The 13,023-nt window shown below is 40.3% G+C and overlaps 1 long non-coding RNA gene across 1 annotated transcript; it reads left to right on the top strand.

The window, feature by feature from the left end:
• The first annotated feature begins 615 nt into the window (after positions 1-615).
• Positions 616-11,819, top strand: LOC128532760 (uncharacterized). Its single transcript, XR_008361317.1, has 3 exons — positions 616-882; positions 11,445-11,539; positions 11,648-11,819. It is a non-coding gene; the product is annotated as an uncharacterized LOC128532760 (long non-coding RNA).
• Positions 11,820-13,023: the final 1,204 nt, after the last annotated feature.

Genomic DNA, 13,023 nt, shown 5'->3' with positions numbered 1-13,023 from the left:
CTTTTCTAATCATGGACCAAGTGGTTGAAATCAGTAGCGAAAATGGTTGCAGATAGCGATTCTGCAACACGTTTACAAATCGGGACACAGTACAGAGAAAGAGAGAGAAAGAGAGAGAGAGAAAGAGAGAAAGACTCTTTTACTATCACACTTTTTCCTCAATTAGAATTGAAAATACAGGCTTTTAGCTTTTTCTTGAGTAATAGTTTACCTTTTACTCAAGTACTTTCACTTTGTGTCATTCGCCCGCCTCTGCAGAGGTGTAAAATGCGATTAAGCCTCGACTACATCAGTGAAAAATGTACAGTAACTCTATATTAATACACCCTGTTAGTTCGTTCTAAACAAATGCGGGAGATCGGATGAGGCGGGAAGATATGCCGCACACTGTAGTACTACAGTATATGTATATAGATTCCCATTATTCAGCACTGGAAGCTGATCTCTTTCCACACACAGGGGTGTAAAACTTGATAATGTGTAGAGTAGATCGCGAAAAAGAAAGCAACATCGTGTCTGTAAAATGAGAACTGAAAACTCAAAGCATACTGGTAATGAAAACGCAGGAATGAATCATGAGTCATTGTAAAAAACAGGGTGGTGTGACGACCGCATTCCTGGTGCCTTTTGCTTTGACACAAGCCTTCTGGTTGCCGTCAGAATGATATGCATGGAACCTCTGACTCTGTGCTGCAGTGGAAGCTCTTTAGGAAGTCGGCCTGGCTGGGGGTTTACAAAAGACAGGGATCAACTGACACAGACGCGCAGGCTGAGTTGCACGCCGTCCAATGCTGAGACATCACAAACACACGGCTCTCCAAGAGACACTGCAGGATAACCATATGAGCCACTGGCCGGCTAGGCCAGTAGATTCCGCCTACAGTATCCAGTAAGTGTGCGTGCATGTACAGTATGTGTGTCCGTATTCATAATTTATATTAATACTTTCTTGGCATTTGCAAAAGATTTTTGAGAACCAGAGCCATTGTATTGTATTGCATTGTATAATCAGCACTCTTAGCCACCACTAAGCCACTTTCTCGTTCTGACAGCATTTGTCTCTGCATTTGTTTACAATTGCACTGCTTTTAAACAGCTTAAATAATGTTTGGCATCCTTGCACGAACTGACCCAGCAGATTTGCATCCTCGAAACACCACTAATGGACAAAATATCAGTGGAGTTTATAATTTCATTAACTGTATCATACATTAGAACGCCTATGTGAACTTCACTTTTTGCTTGTCAGATCAGCAGCCACGGTGTAATAAATTCCGGATGCTCATAAAAGCGAACAAACGCCAACTCTCATTCATTTAAGCACCGAAGAGTGGCAGTAATTTCAAGCTAATACAGCAGCTGGCAGCAAAACTGCTGTCTGGGCTTTTAAAGAGATTTCTCACTCTCTTTTTTTATTTATTTTTTTCCTTTTCTTTCTGCTCCTCATGCATGTGTACGCCGCCTAGACGTTCTTCATGCTGCCCATTCTTTATGTCACATGTTCATAACCCAGATACTGAAGGAATTGAAGAGGAAAAAACGGTGTGACCCGGAGTTGACTAGAGAGGGACAATTATGGAGGCAATTTGGATTAAATGGTGTCCACAGAAGGTGTCCACAGTGCTGATGTGGATCCTCTTTCTAGACGCTGATGTTCATGGTGAGGGCAATGTTGGTCGAATTGACACTAAAAGACTATCATTCGCTTAGTGAATAACTTGGGGTCAAATAAATCATTATTATTATTATTATGAGGGGGCAGTTAAGTTAAACTGGGACTAATGATTGCACAAAATAACAGAAAACGCCCCTTTATTTCTCTTCATAATCTCCTGCTACACTAATGCACTTATCCCGGTGTTTCATTACTGCTTGGATACCATCAAGATAGACTAAGAACTGATCAGACTTCCTGCCTCATATCTGAAACCCTGGCCTCCCAGGAACTCCTTCTCGGTTTGGAGCAAGGTCAGGACGGTACGTGTGATATGGTGATATCTCCCAGTCAAGGAGGTCTTGTAATGTGCAAGTGGTGTTTGTGAATGATTCTGTGTACAGTTCGTACAGACAGATGCATCTCTGTATCACAAGTTATCTGTCGATTTTCAAGGATCAGATGTTCCACTGGCTGAATATTCACAAGACGGCTCCGAGCCACGTTGGCTGGCATCGTCATATACGGACATACAGCCTTCTTTGGAATGTTTGCAAATTTTTTACTGCAGCTCAGAGATTCATCAACGTACAGTACCGTGCTTGGAGTCTTCTGTAAATGTCGTCACAAGTCCCGGTTTGACTTGAACGCCTCTCATAAATAGTTTTTATAACATTGCAGAAACTACTTTTAAAAGTTGCGACTTAATACCTGATTTAACATGATAGATTACTTACTCTATATTCAGGGTTACAGGGGGCCTGGAGCCTATCCCAGGAGACTTAGGGCACAAGGCGGGATAAACCCTGGACAGGGTGCCAATCCATCGCAGGGCACACACACATACACTCACACACTCACTCATTCACACACAACAGGCAATTTGGGAACGGCAGTTAGCCTAATCTGCATGTCTTTGGACTGTGGGAGGAAACTGGAGTACCCGGAGGAAACCCACCGAGCACGTACAAGTTCAGAGACGGGAATCGAGCCTGGCCGGGAATTGAACCTGGACCCTGGAGGTGCAAGGCGACACTGCTCATGACAGGTCACATATTATCTAATTATGTATAAACATACTATGTGGTGTCACCTAGAAGAGAATAGGTTTGACATGTTCACTAAGGATCCACTTCTGGCTGTTCGGCTTGCTGTTAAACCCCTCTGTGACATTTTCTATTGTTAAAAGTGCCAAATTTCAAATGGATTGTATTAAATAGTCCTTTTCCGGTGCACGCAATACACCGAACCCGAGAGGCAGCTTGTTAGAGCTAATGGTAGAACACTTCTCCACAACCCCACCCTATGTGGCTAATCAGACATAACAGATTCGCTCTGGAATAGCATTGGACACTTTGCTGTTTTTTAACCCCACTCTTCTAAAGCCCAGAGGATTAATGGCCTCAGCCATTGCCTGTGTGGCGAAATATGAGCCCAATCAAGAGTTCTAGAGACTCCATAAATGTGCAAGGTCAGAGATTCTGCGCGAAGAAGAGGACAAAAGTGCTGTCTACTCCAATAGCACTGCAGTCTTTTAGTGCTTACTCTCTTCCTCCAAAGTCTAGTTCCGGGAGAAGTCGCCAAGGTGAGGGGCATTCATCATGGTACGAAGACGCCTGTCAGTGAGCTACTCCATCGAGCTCGGTTTACACTTTTCTCGTCCACATGCTCCCAGGCAAGACCCAGTAAGGTTACTGATCTACAGTACTATACACACTTCCCAACAGGCAAGAGGTGATCCTAATGGGAGGAGATGGGCAGAGGAAATTGTAATAAGTATGTAAGACTTGTTTACTGCTTGTTTAATTCGAACCAAGCTCCAGATTGCATTAATTCATGGATCACTAGATTCTACTTAATAGAAGAAAAGTACCGAGGCCTGAGTTATGTTCCTTATTATGGAAAGATTTACATCAGATTTTTTTTAATAAGCCTTTAAGGGTTCTTGTGGTCACGCAGAAGGACAACTCAGGGTTGAGTCTGTGGGACTAAAAACGAGGTCTATAAAAATCGGACTATATAATATTCCTTAGAAATTATATTTACTTGTTTATCTGTGTTTTTTTTCTTCCATAAATACCGCAACTTTTTAAGACAAAAATTGACTATAAAATATTCACAAAAAAAAACTTTGAAAAAATTAAAAATAAACAGAAATACATAGTCATAGCTTTCCTTTGAGAACTGTCTGCAGTTTCCAGAGATAGTGATCTCATGTCAGGTTGCCCCCAATGAGGATGTAAAAAAATATATATTTAAAAATGAATCGTGATTAGTGCAGCCATGAATCATGCTCTGAGTGTACTGCAACAACAGACAACAAACAGCTTGATATACAAAAATACGCCGGTCATGCGGTGCAGCTCGCTGAGCTCATTCTTATGCCGCTTATCTTAATGATTAGCCAGTCGGGAAAAAATCTCTAATAACAGCATTTATTTTATAGTATGTCATGTCTTATCTACAGTAAACAATGACAAGATTGCTATCCAAATGTCATACGTACACAGAAAAGCAAGCCTTGTTAAGATTTGGTGATCCGTCTGTATCCATCCATCCATTCATCTACAGAAGGAACCTCTATATTCCAACTGGGGACCGTTGAGGCCAATGCTGAGCATTGTATTTATTCCCATTTTATGATCATACAGTAGTAGGACATCGGGTCAACATTCACACACTACGGGAAATTTGGGAATTATCCAAAATACTTGATAGAATACAATGAGAATGTCATGTAAACCAACCTTGCGTTAAAGACATTGTGCTGATGTCACGTTTCTTTTTTGAGGCCCTTCAATCTTTCATGTCCAGCGCATGATGGGTGCATTTAGGGTCAATCTGGACTCATCAGACCTTTTTTTTATTGCTCCAAAGTCTAATCTGTACGCTCCCCAGCAAATCAAGGCCCTTTTTTCAGATTAGTTTCAGTATCAAGTAGTTTTCTTATGGCCGCACAGCTGTTTAGTTCCAATCCTGTGAGGTTTTGTCCCATTGCATGTGTAGAAAAGCTCTTACTTTCACTATTAAACATACAATATATGGAGAAAAGTATTTGGCCAAACCTGCAATGACATTGTATCCAAATACAGATACTTCAATATGGAGTCAGTCCCCCTTTCGCAGCTGTAACAGCTTCCACTCTTCTTGGAAGGCTGTCTACAAGATTTTGGAGTGTGTCTGAGGGGATTCGTGCCCATTCATTCTGTAGAGCATTTATGAGGTCAGGCACTGATGTTGGACGAGAAGGCCTGGCTCGCAATCTCCATTCCAGTTAATACAGTCTCAAACATGTTTTATAGGTTTGAGGTCAGTCAAGTTCTTCTACACGGAACTCATCAAACCATGTCTTTATAGTCCTTATACCCCTATCTCACCTACGCAGTTTCGCGTGGTGGCCATATACGGTTCATCATGATTCACCGCGCGTTTTTGGCACTGTTAGTACGTTTCCATCTTTCCGCGCGAAAAATTAAACATGTTTAATTTTTTTGCTGGTCCTCGCAGAAGCTTGCGGTCCTTACAGAACTTCGTGGAACGCCAGCGGAACGTCGGCAAACTCATCGTGAGTCAAACCGCATAGGTGAGATAGGGTATTATTTTGTGCACAGTCATGTTGGAATAGAAAAGGGCCTTCCCCAAAGTGTTGCCACAAAGTTGGATCCATAGTATTGTCCAAGATGTTTTGGTATGCTGAAGCATTACGATTGCTCTTCCCTGGGGATAGGGGGCCTGATTGATTGAAACACCCAAATTCAATAATTAACAGGTTTGGCCAAATACTTTTGCCTATTTAGTGTATTTTTAAAGATGCTTTATGTAATCCATTTTACAACCAATTTACTGTGTTTTTAGAATATGGCAACAAAGCAGTTACAAAAAGTATTACATGAAGTATTTACAAAATTATAATGGTAATTAAATTAGTGCTGTAAAAACACTTGATAACCCCGCCCCCCACCCCCCACGCTAAAAGAACATGGCTAGTGTTGCTGATGGAGGCCTATCGTGACCAGCTTTAGCCAAAAATGGAAAAAAAAAAACTAAACAATAGTAGATTAGAAAAGATTTTACATAAGAGCCAAATGACCAGGGAAAGGCTAAGGGTGTTGCTAAGCCTATATGCAAACAATGCTGCAAAGTGCCGCTGACATCGCGTCGGGTAGCATAACAAACTCGGTAATATCCTGGTCTTTATAAGGAATTTGGAGAGCACAGTTAAGCTCCGGTTGAAAAACACTGAAGTATTAAACAGTTATCATAAATGTTAACCTGGTCAGCACACACACACATGTTAGCCATGTAACTATTAGCAATTAGCCACTAGCCACATTAGTCATCTGTTACTGTAAGTTATCAGTAAGGTCATGGCTAGTTGCACAGTGGTGTAAGGATTAGCACCCCCTGGGACGAGGGTTTGAGTCCCACTTTCGGGGCTGGGTGTGTGGAATTTTCATGTTCTCCTCGTGCTTGGTGGGTTTCCTCCCGGTGCTCTGGTTTCCACCCACAGTCCAAAGTGCATTATTGTGCCATAGGATGGATTGGTGAAATCAGTTACTGAGTGATATAGTACAGTAGATGAGAAAGAAACAAAAATGATTGACCAGAGGAACCCACAGGTGAGGTTCAGGAATAAGTTGACATTGTATGAAAGCCTGCCTGAGCTGCATCCTGAACAGGACCCTCTAACATGGTGGAAAACCAAATGGCAGCGCATTCCAGTACCTCATTTGTGCTCAGAGTGTGTGTTTAGTACATCAGGGCTCATTTGCAACCCAAGAAAGGCGTGACTTACACAGGGGCATATTGACATGCTTGTGTTCGTGGCACAATTGCAATGTGCAAATTGCAAAGCAAATTCAGGCCAACTAAAAGTTCGTTGACCTTTGTGTAGGGTGTACACTCTAGAACAATGCGTTCGGAACCCTTGTGTGGTTTAATATTCTGCGGCGCTTTTCAGCCTGTGGCTTTTTTGAACATGTGTACCTGAAAATCCTGTTTTAAAAAGATTTTGATGTTAAGACACTATGATGACTGGCAAGGGTTATCTACTCTACTGTTCTAATGTTCTACTGTACAAAATGCAATGCATGGTCAAGAAAGGAACACTGAGGAGCACATTGTACATTGCTTCATCCTAGCAAGAGTTATTACAGAGTATATAAGGCCTTTTCTAAGTGAATCACCCTGTGTGTGTTTGTGTGTGTGTGTGTGTGTGTGTAGTCATTTTTCTCCCCATGGTTAAATAGTGTTTTTTGTCTTTAGAAGTTGCTAAGATACTTTCCAATGTAATTGACATCAGTAAGATGGAGCAATGGCATAGTGGTTAGCATTGTGGTCTCGGTCCTCCAGGGTTTAGGGTTCGAGTCCTGCCTTTGGGTCTCTGTGTGTGGAGTTGTTGTGCATGTTCTCCCTGTGCTTGGTGCTCTACAGAAGTTTCATGCAGAGGAAGGTACCTTAGTTCGTTATTTTTAAACTGTCCAGCATGGATTGGCACTCCGTCCGGGGTGTACCCCATTTAGTGCCCGAGTCCTCTGGGATAGGCTCCAGGCTTCCCACGACCCTGTGCTGGATAAGCTGTATAGAGAACGAGTGAGAGTGAAAGTGAAATCAGTGGCTGAGTGATTCTGTGACTGGTTTTAAATGTGGGTTCTGGCAGCTGCTCTAACCTTTTTCCTGAAACTACAACATACAGTACCAACGTATCCCCCACCTCCCCCTTCCCCCCGTTTTCTGCCTAAGGGTTCCAATATTACCATTCTTGGGACTTTCATAGAGGTACCGTGCCCAATGAACTCATTCACTGATACTGTACTCTTAATGGAGAAAAGAATACCACTCTGTTCTCTGTCCTGCCCTAACCGGGAAGGTAAATTCAGCTTTAACAGTTAAGGACAATGACAGCAACCTTAAACGACAGCTGAAAGTAATAATTGCAGAATACCTTCAGGCGTGATAAAAGGACAGGGACCTGCAGATGGTCCTGAACGCAGCCAAGATTCTTGACCCACATTTCAAGGACAGTTTTGCTGCATTAATAAAAATGGAATCCTATGGATAAGGTGAAAAGAGTCCTAAGACAAACGGCAAACATCTCCTTCATATGCAAACCACAAGGCACTGTTGGCGCTGAAGGCATTGTTGTCACATTCCCGGGAGAGAGAGAAAAAGAAAAGAAAATGATTGACCAGAGGGACCCACAGGTGAGGATCCAGAACGTAGGGTCAGGATTGAGTTGACAAACGAGAATACCTTACGTCACCTTGATTTTGTTTTGCCAAGAATTACCCGTGTAAAGCTGTTTCAAGACGTTAAACACATCAAGGTTCATTTGCAACCCAAGAAGGGCTAGACTTACACAGGTGTATATTGACGTGCTTGTGTTTGTAGTAAAAAATATGTAAATTGCAAAGCAAATTTAGGGCAATGAGGCGACTTAAATGGTTCCACACCTTTGGAAAGGGTGTAGACTGGAACGCACTGCATTATGTGCACTTTTCAGCCTCAGGCTTTTTGAACAGGTATAGCCATAGTAAAATTCTGTTTTACAAAGATGTTGGTGTTTATTAGTCTGGAAAGTGTTCTCTAGTCTACTGTACAATATGCAATGCATAGTTCAATCAAGAGGAACACTTATTTACATAGATTTTAGTGTCAGTTTTTTATCCGACCTGCTGCTTTGCATAAATATTTTGCGGTTTTACACAACCCCAGACAACCTCAAAATATTGTTTTTTTTTTTTTTGCACTAATTACATAGTAAAATCCCCATATATATATATATATATATATATATATATATATATATATATATATATATATATACACACTTCAGGAAAAGAAAAACTTGGTAAAAATATTTTAATACTAAATGTATTGTTACAGTATAATTTATATATTACTATATATATATGATAAAAATATAATAATGCAGTTAATATTGCATACTATTACAATGATGAATGATCTATGTATAAAAAGTGTGTGTACATTTATTTGGCTGACTCTCTCTCTTTCTTTCTCTCTCTTTCTCTCTTTCTTTATTGATTTACTGTATTATAAAAAAATATATTTTGTCATCCCCCCCCCCATGGTATCAATGGTATTGTGTATTTAATATATTTTCTATGATATATAAGACATACTTCTATATCATAGCCATACTTATATTCATTACAGCAGCACAACCTTGAGTATGACAAAGCTTTTATACAACTGTCCTACAAACAGCATTTATTATTAACAGATTATGGTTAGTTTGTTTATTTAATCAGTGATTTAATATTGGCTCCACCAACACATATCCTTCTACGCATTGTGGAGCTAGCGCTAAGCTGGCAACGGACCATTAGTTTTCATGCTTTTTTTTCTATAAAATACAAAATAACGTAATGATAGCAAAGGACAGCAAGCTAACCTTAACACTTATGTTAGCAACTTATGAATTAATCACTGATGATGCTAAAGACATTTTACAAATGGAAATCCTGATGCTATTGGTACTTTACATATCACTGAGATTGGTTATTTATATCTCACACTGTGGTTAACACGACATCTCTGCTCGGGTTCTACAGCAGCACTGGCGAGCGGTCTACTAGCCGATACTACACAGCGCTCTCCAGCAACATATACCAGCACTCGTGGAATGTGTTATCCAATCAAATCACTTGGTTGGAGCTAACTGTTGTATAGTTATGTAATATGACATGAGAGGGACTGCTGTTGTGATGAACAGCAGCACTGATGTGATGTGGTCGTAGGCACGAGGGTGCAGCCAGAGCGGCGAAGGCATCACAGCCGTGCTGATATTCAGCACAACAGCACAACCTTGAGTGTGATATTGCTTTTTTTCCAACAGTTCCACGAACATTATGATTTGCTTATTTTGCTCTGCCAAAAGATATCCTTTAAGATACCCTGACCTTCAGCAGCATTTATTATATATAACAGGGGTGAAAGTAGTTTTAAATTCTATAGAGGTGGTGGACAGTCCACAGTAAATATCCTAAGTTTCTTTATATATTTCCACTTATTCCACTTTAAAATATCAGCTCTACCTTTTGGGTTCCAGGGTTAAATCCCAAAAAAGGATTAAATGGAAAGCTGGTGAATCAGAGTGTACAGTCCCTTGTCCCACACACTAAGTAGGGCCCTTGATTAAGTATTGCATGATGTCAAGACTTCTTCCTGTATTTAAACTTTCTATTTGTCCTAGTCCTAGTAAGATCCAGGTGAGAAAAACACATTAATATCTACAGAGATTTGTTGATTATATGTAATACATCTTATTTTCCCTTATAGATAAAGTTGCAAGAAGCACATTAAGATAAGTATATAAATACTCACAAATGTTCAACAAGATTGTTCAGACTGAGACAGGATGTAAATAAGTCCAGTGTAATCGACACTTTGCTGTTTGCTGCCACCCACAAAGCTAATCTGTTAACCAAACAAAATGCACACATGGCATCCACCCACACTGTATCAGTTGATATGGTTAAGATGGACGGCCTTACGCATAGACAGAAACCAGAGATCAATGGTGTCTGGAAATGTCAACATGTGGGTTCGGGTCATAATTGCTCTGGCAGAAGGCTTTTAGTTATCTGCAAGTCCATGTCTCAATCTTATCTCTGATGTGGAGCCATCATAAAAAATATAAATGATCATTACATACCCATGGAAACAGAGGACGCATATGGATAAAAGGGTCCGTGACTGTAGCGATCAATTGATTTTTTATATTTTTTTTACTTCGTACAACGTCAACAGGAACCAGGAGTCCAGGGGGTGTAGTGTGTAATCAAACATTGTTAGTATTGGTTTTTCCCTGATGAAACAAGACAAGAACTTCAAAAGTGTTCAGGTGGTCAGAGCAGTAAGGAAGTATAGACTTTGTTTGAAAAACCAAAAGTAGAACACAGAAGAAAATAGGCCACGTTTGTCTGGCTAGAATTGGAAGCCGGAGATGGAGCTCAAACACAGAATCCCCAAAAGACTCCTGCAGCTTTGTCATAAGGGCACAGAACACTTTAAACCAAACCCACCGCTGTTCGTTTAATCGAAGCCACTTATCTTGACTTTCGAGAGGGTTGGGCACCAATGGAAATTTAAATCTCATACTGGAAATACTAATGACGCTAATGGCGGGATAGCTTTAGTCATTTACTGTAAAATGCTATTTATGTTAATTCGTGTAACATGAACTGGGTGTCCTGTTAAGCAAAAAATAAAAGTGCAATATTTTGCCTGCAAACATGCGAACAAATCTCTCCTACTGTAGCTCTAGAATGATTCAGGCTGAATGGACTGATATCAATAATGTATGTTTTAATATCACATCAGAATTTTCTGTTTAATCTTTTTCTAATCAGCATTGTCCATTGTTCAGTATGTTCTTCTGTTCCTAAAGGGATAGTTTATTTTTTTTTAAAAGTCTATATTAAATCAAAATTTAGGTGCATATTCAGGTGCATACAGTATAATTATATTACCATAGGTTTTAATCGTTAGGAACGTTTATGCGCTGCACTCCGACCTGGAGCTGGTCACATCCCGTACAGTATGTTCAGAACCGTTACATTACTGTTTGTGAAACAGCACTGTTCGTGCAATTTCTATGCAGATTAACAGCTAACACAATAATGCACTGCACTAAGCACTTAGCATACTGTACAATAAATGCTACTGTGCAGTACAATGGGGGACTCATGGACTCAGAGTATGAACTGTTGAACTGGTATGTTTGGATGCTGTCTTCCTCTCAACAGTCTCATTCATCACACAGGTTTGTTGATGGTGGAGTGACGGGTTGCTTTACTTCCCAGGGAGCCCTCATGTCTGTGTTTCCTTCTGGCTCTCCCTTTTAGTCATGCTGTCATGGTTAGTCCTGCCAGGCATTGTGCACTATACTCTATATACATTCAACTTATATATTATGTGACTTTGACCATACATAATTGTTATTTCTCTCTCTTTCATTCTGGTTAGATTTGTGATCCAGACCTCATCTGACCTCCGGACCTGTCTGACTCAGATCAGGATTGAGGCCTCTGGATTGACCCTGTGTGGTCTGCTTGGGATGCGTGTGGTGACGGATGAAGGTTCCACTTTACCGTGAAGATGTTCTTGGACTCCAATGGATTCCGATGGATGAGATGGATCAGATAGATAGATGAATGGATGGATGAATGGATGGATGGATGGATGGATGGATGAGATGGATCGGATGGATGGATGAGATGGATCAGATAGATAGATGAATGGATGGATGAATGGATGGATGGATGGATGGATGGATGAGATGGATCGGATGGATGGATGGATGGATGGATAGATAGATAGATAGATAGATAGATTATTGAAGGAAACTTCAGTTATCATAAATATCCATTTATATCCAAGTTTAAAAGTTATCACACGTATCTTCTGGTCTTTTCCCCTTGAACACATGTTTTATTAGAACTCTCTCTCTCCTGGGGAAAATGAAAAACAAAACTGTCAGGAGAAGTGTGTTCAACTTGCTAGCCACTCTTGACCCCGGTACAGAGAGACAAACAGTTGAACTCTCGGTGGTTAAAACAAAGCTGTTAGAATACGAGTGGAGCGGAACAGGAACAGCACGCTCAGTGATCACTGGAGTGTGTGACAAAAAAGCTCTCCGACATGCTTCATCCTCTGTCGCCTCCTGTCACAAGAGGATTCGTGATGAAAAATTCCAACCTCTGTGCCACAAACTGCAAATTTGTGGCTTCAAATGTGCAAACGAGGAATGGGTCCACTTTCCTGAAACAGTGGTGGCAATAAATTATTTCATCTCCTGCTCACTTTCAAAAAAATAACAATGCGATTCAGTGGTGCATATAATATCAGCATTATAGGAGAGCATTATTACTGAGGGATATTCAAGGAAAACACTGGACGTTCCACTCTGTCTCTCAAGAGACTGGTGATACTTTATTGAGGGAAACTTTTTTAATTACTTTTATAATTACAGTTATCATATATCATATACTGTATATCCATTTATGTCCAAGTTTGAAAGTTAAACCATGTATCTTCTGGTCTTTTCCCCATGAACACATGCTTTATTAGAACTCTCGCTCTCCTGGGGGAAATGAAAAACAAAACTGTTTGAAAAAAGAAAGAAAGAAAGAGAGAGAGAGAAAAAAAAGAAAGAGAGAGAGATAAAGAGAGACAGACAGATGATAGATAGATAGATAGATAGATAGATAGATAGATAGATAGATAGAAAGAAAGATAGGCAGACAGACAGAAAGACAGAAACATAAGCAGTCAGACAGACAGATAAAAATAGATAGATAGATAGATAGATAGATAGATAGATAGATAGATAGATAGAGAGA

Source organism: Clarias gariepinus, chromosome 11, assembly GCF_024256425.1.
Source record: "Clarias gariepinus isolate MV-2021 ecotype Netherlands chromosome 11, CGAR_prim_01v2, whole genome shotgun sequence".
Taxonomy (NCBI): domain Eukaryota; kingdom Metazoa; phylum Chordata; class Actinopteri; order Siluriformes; family Clariidae; genus Clarias; species Clarias gariepinus.
The sequence above is the reverse complement of the archived record's forward strand: the minus strand, read 5'-3'. Positions and strand labels throughout refer to the sequence as shown.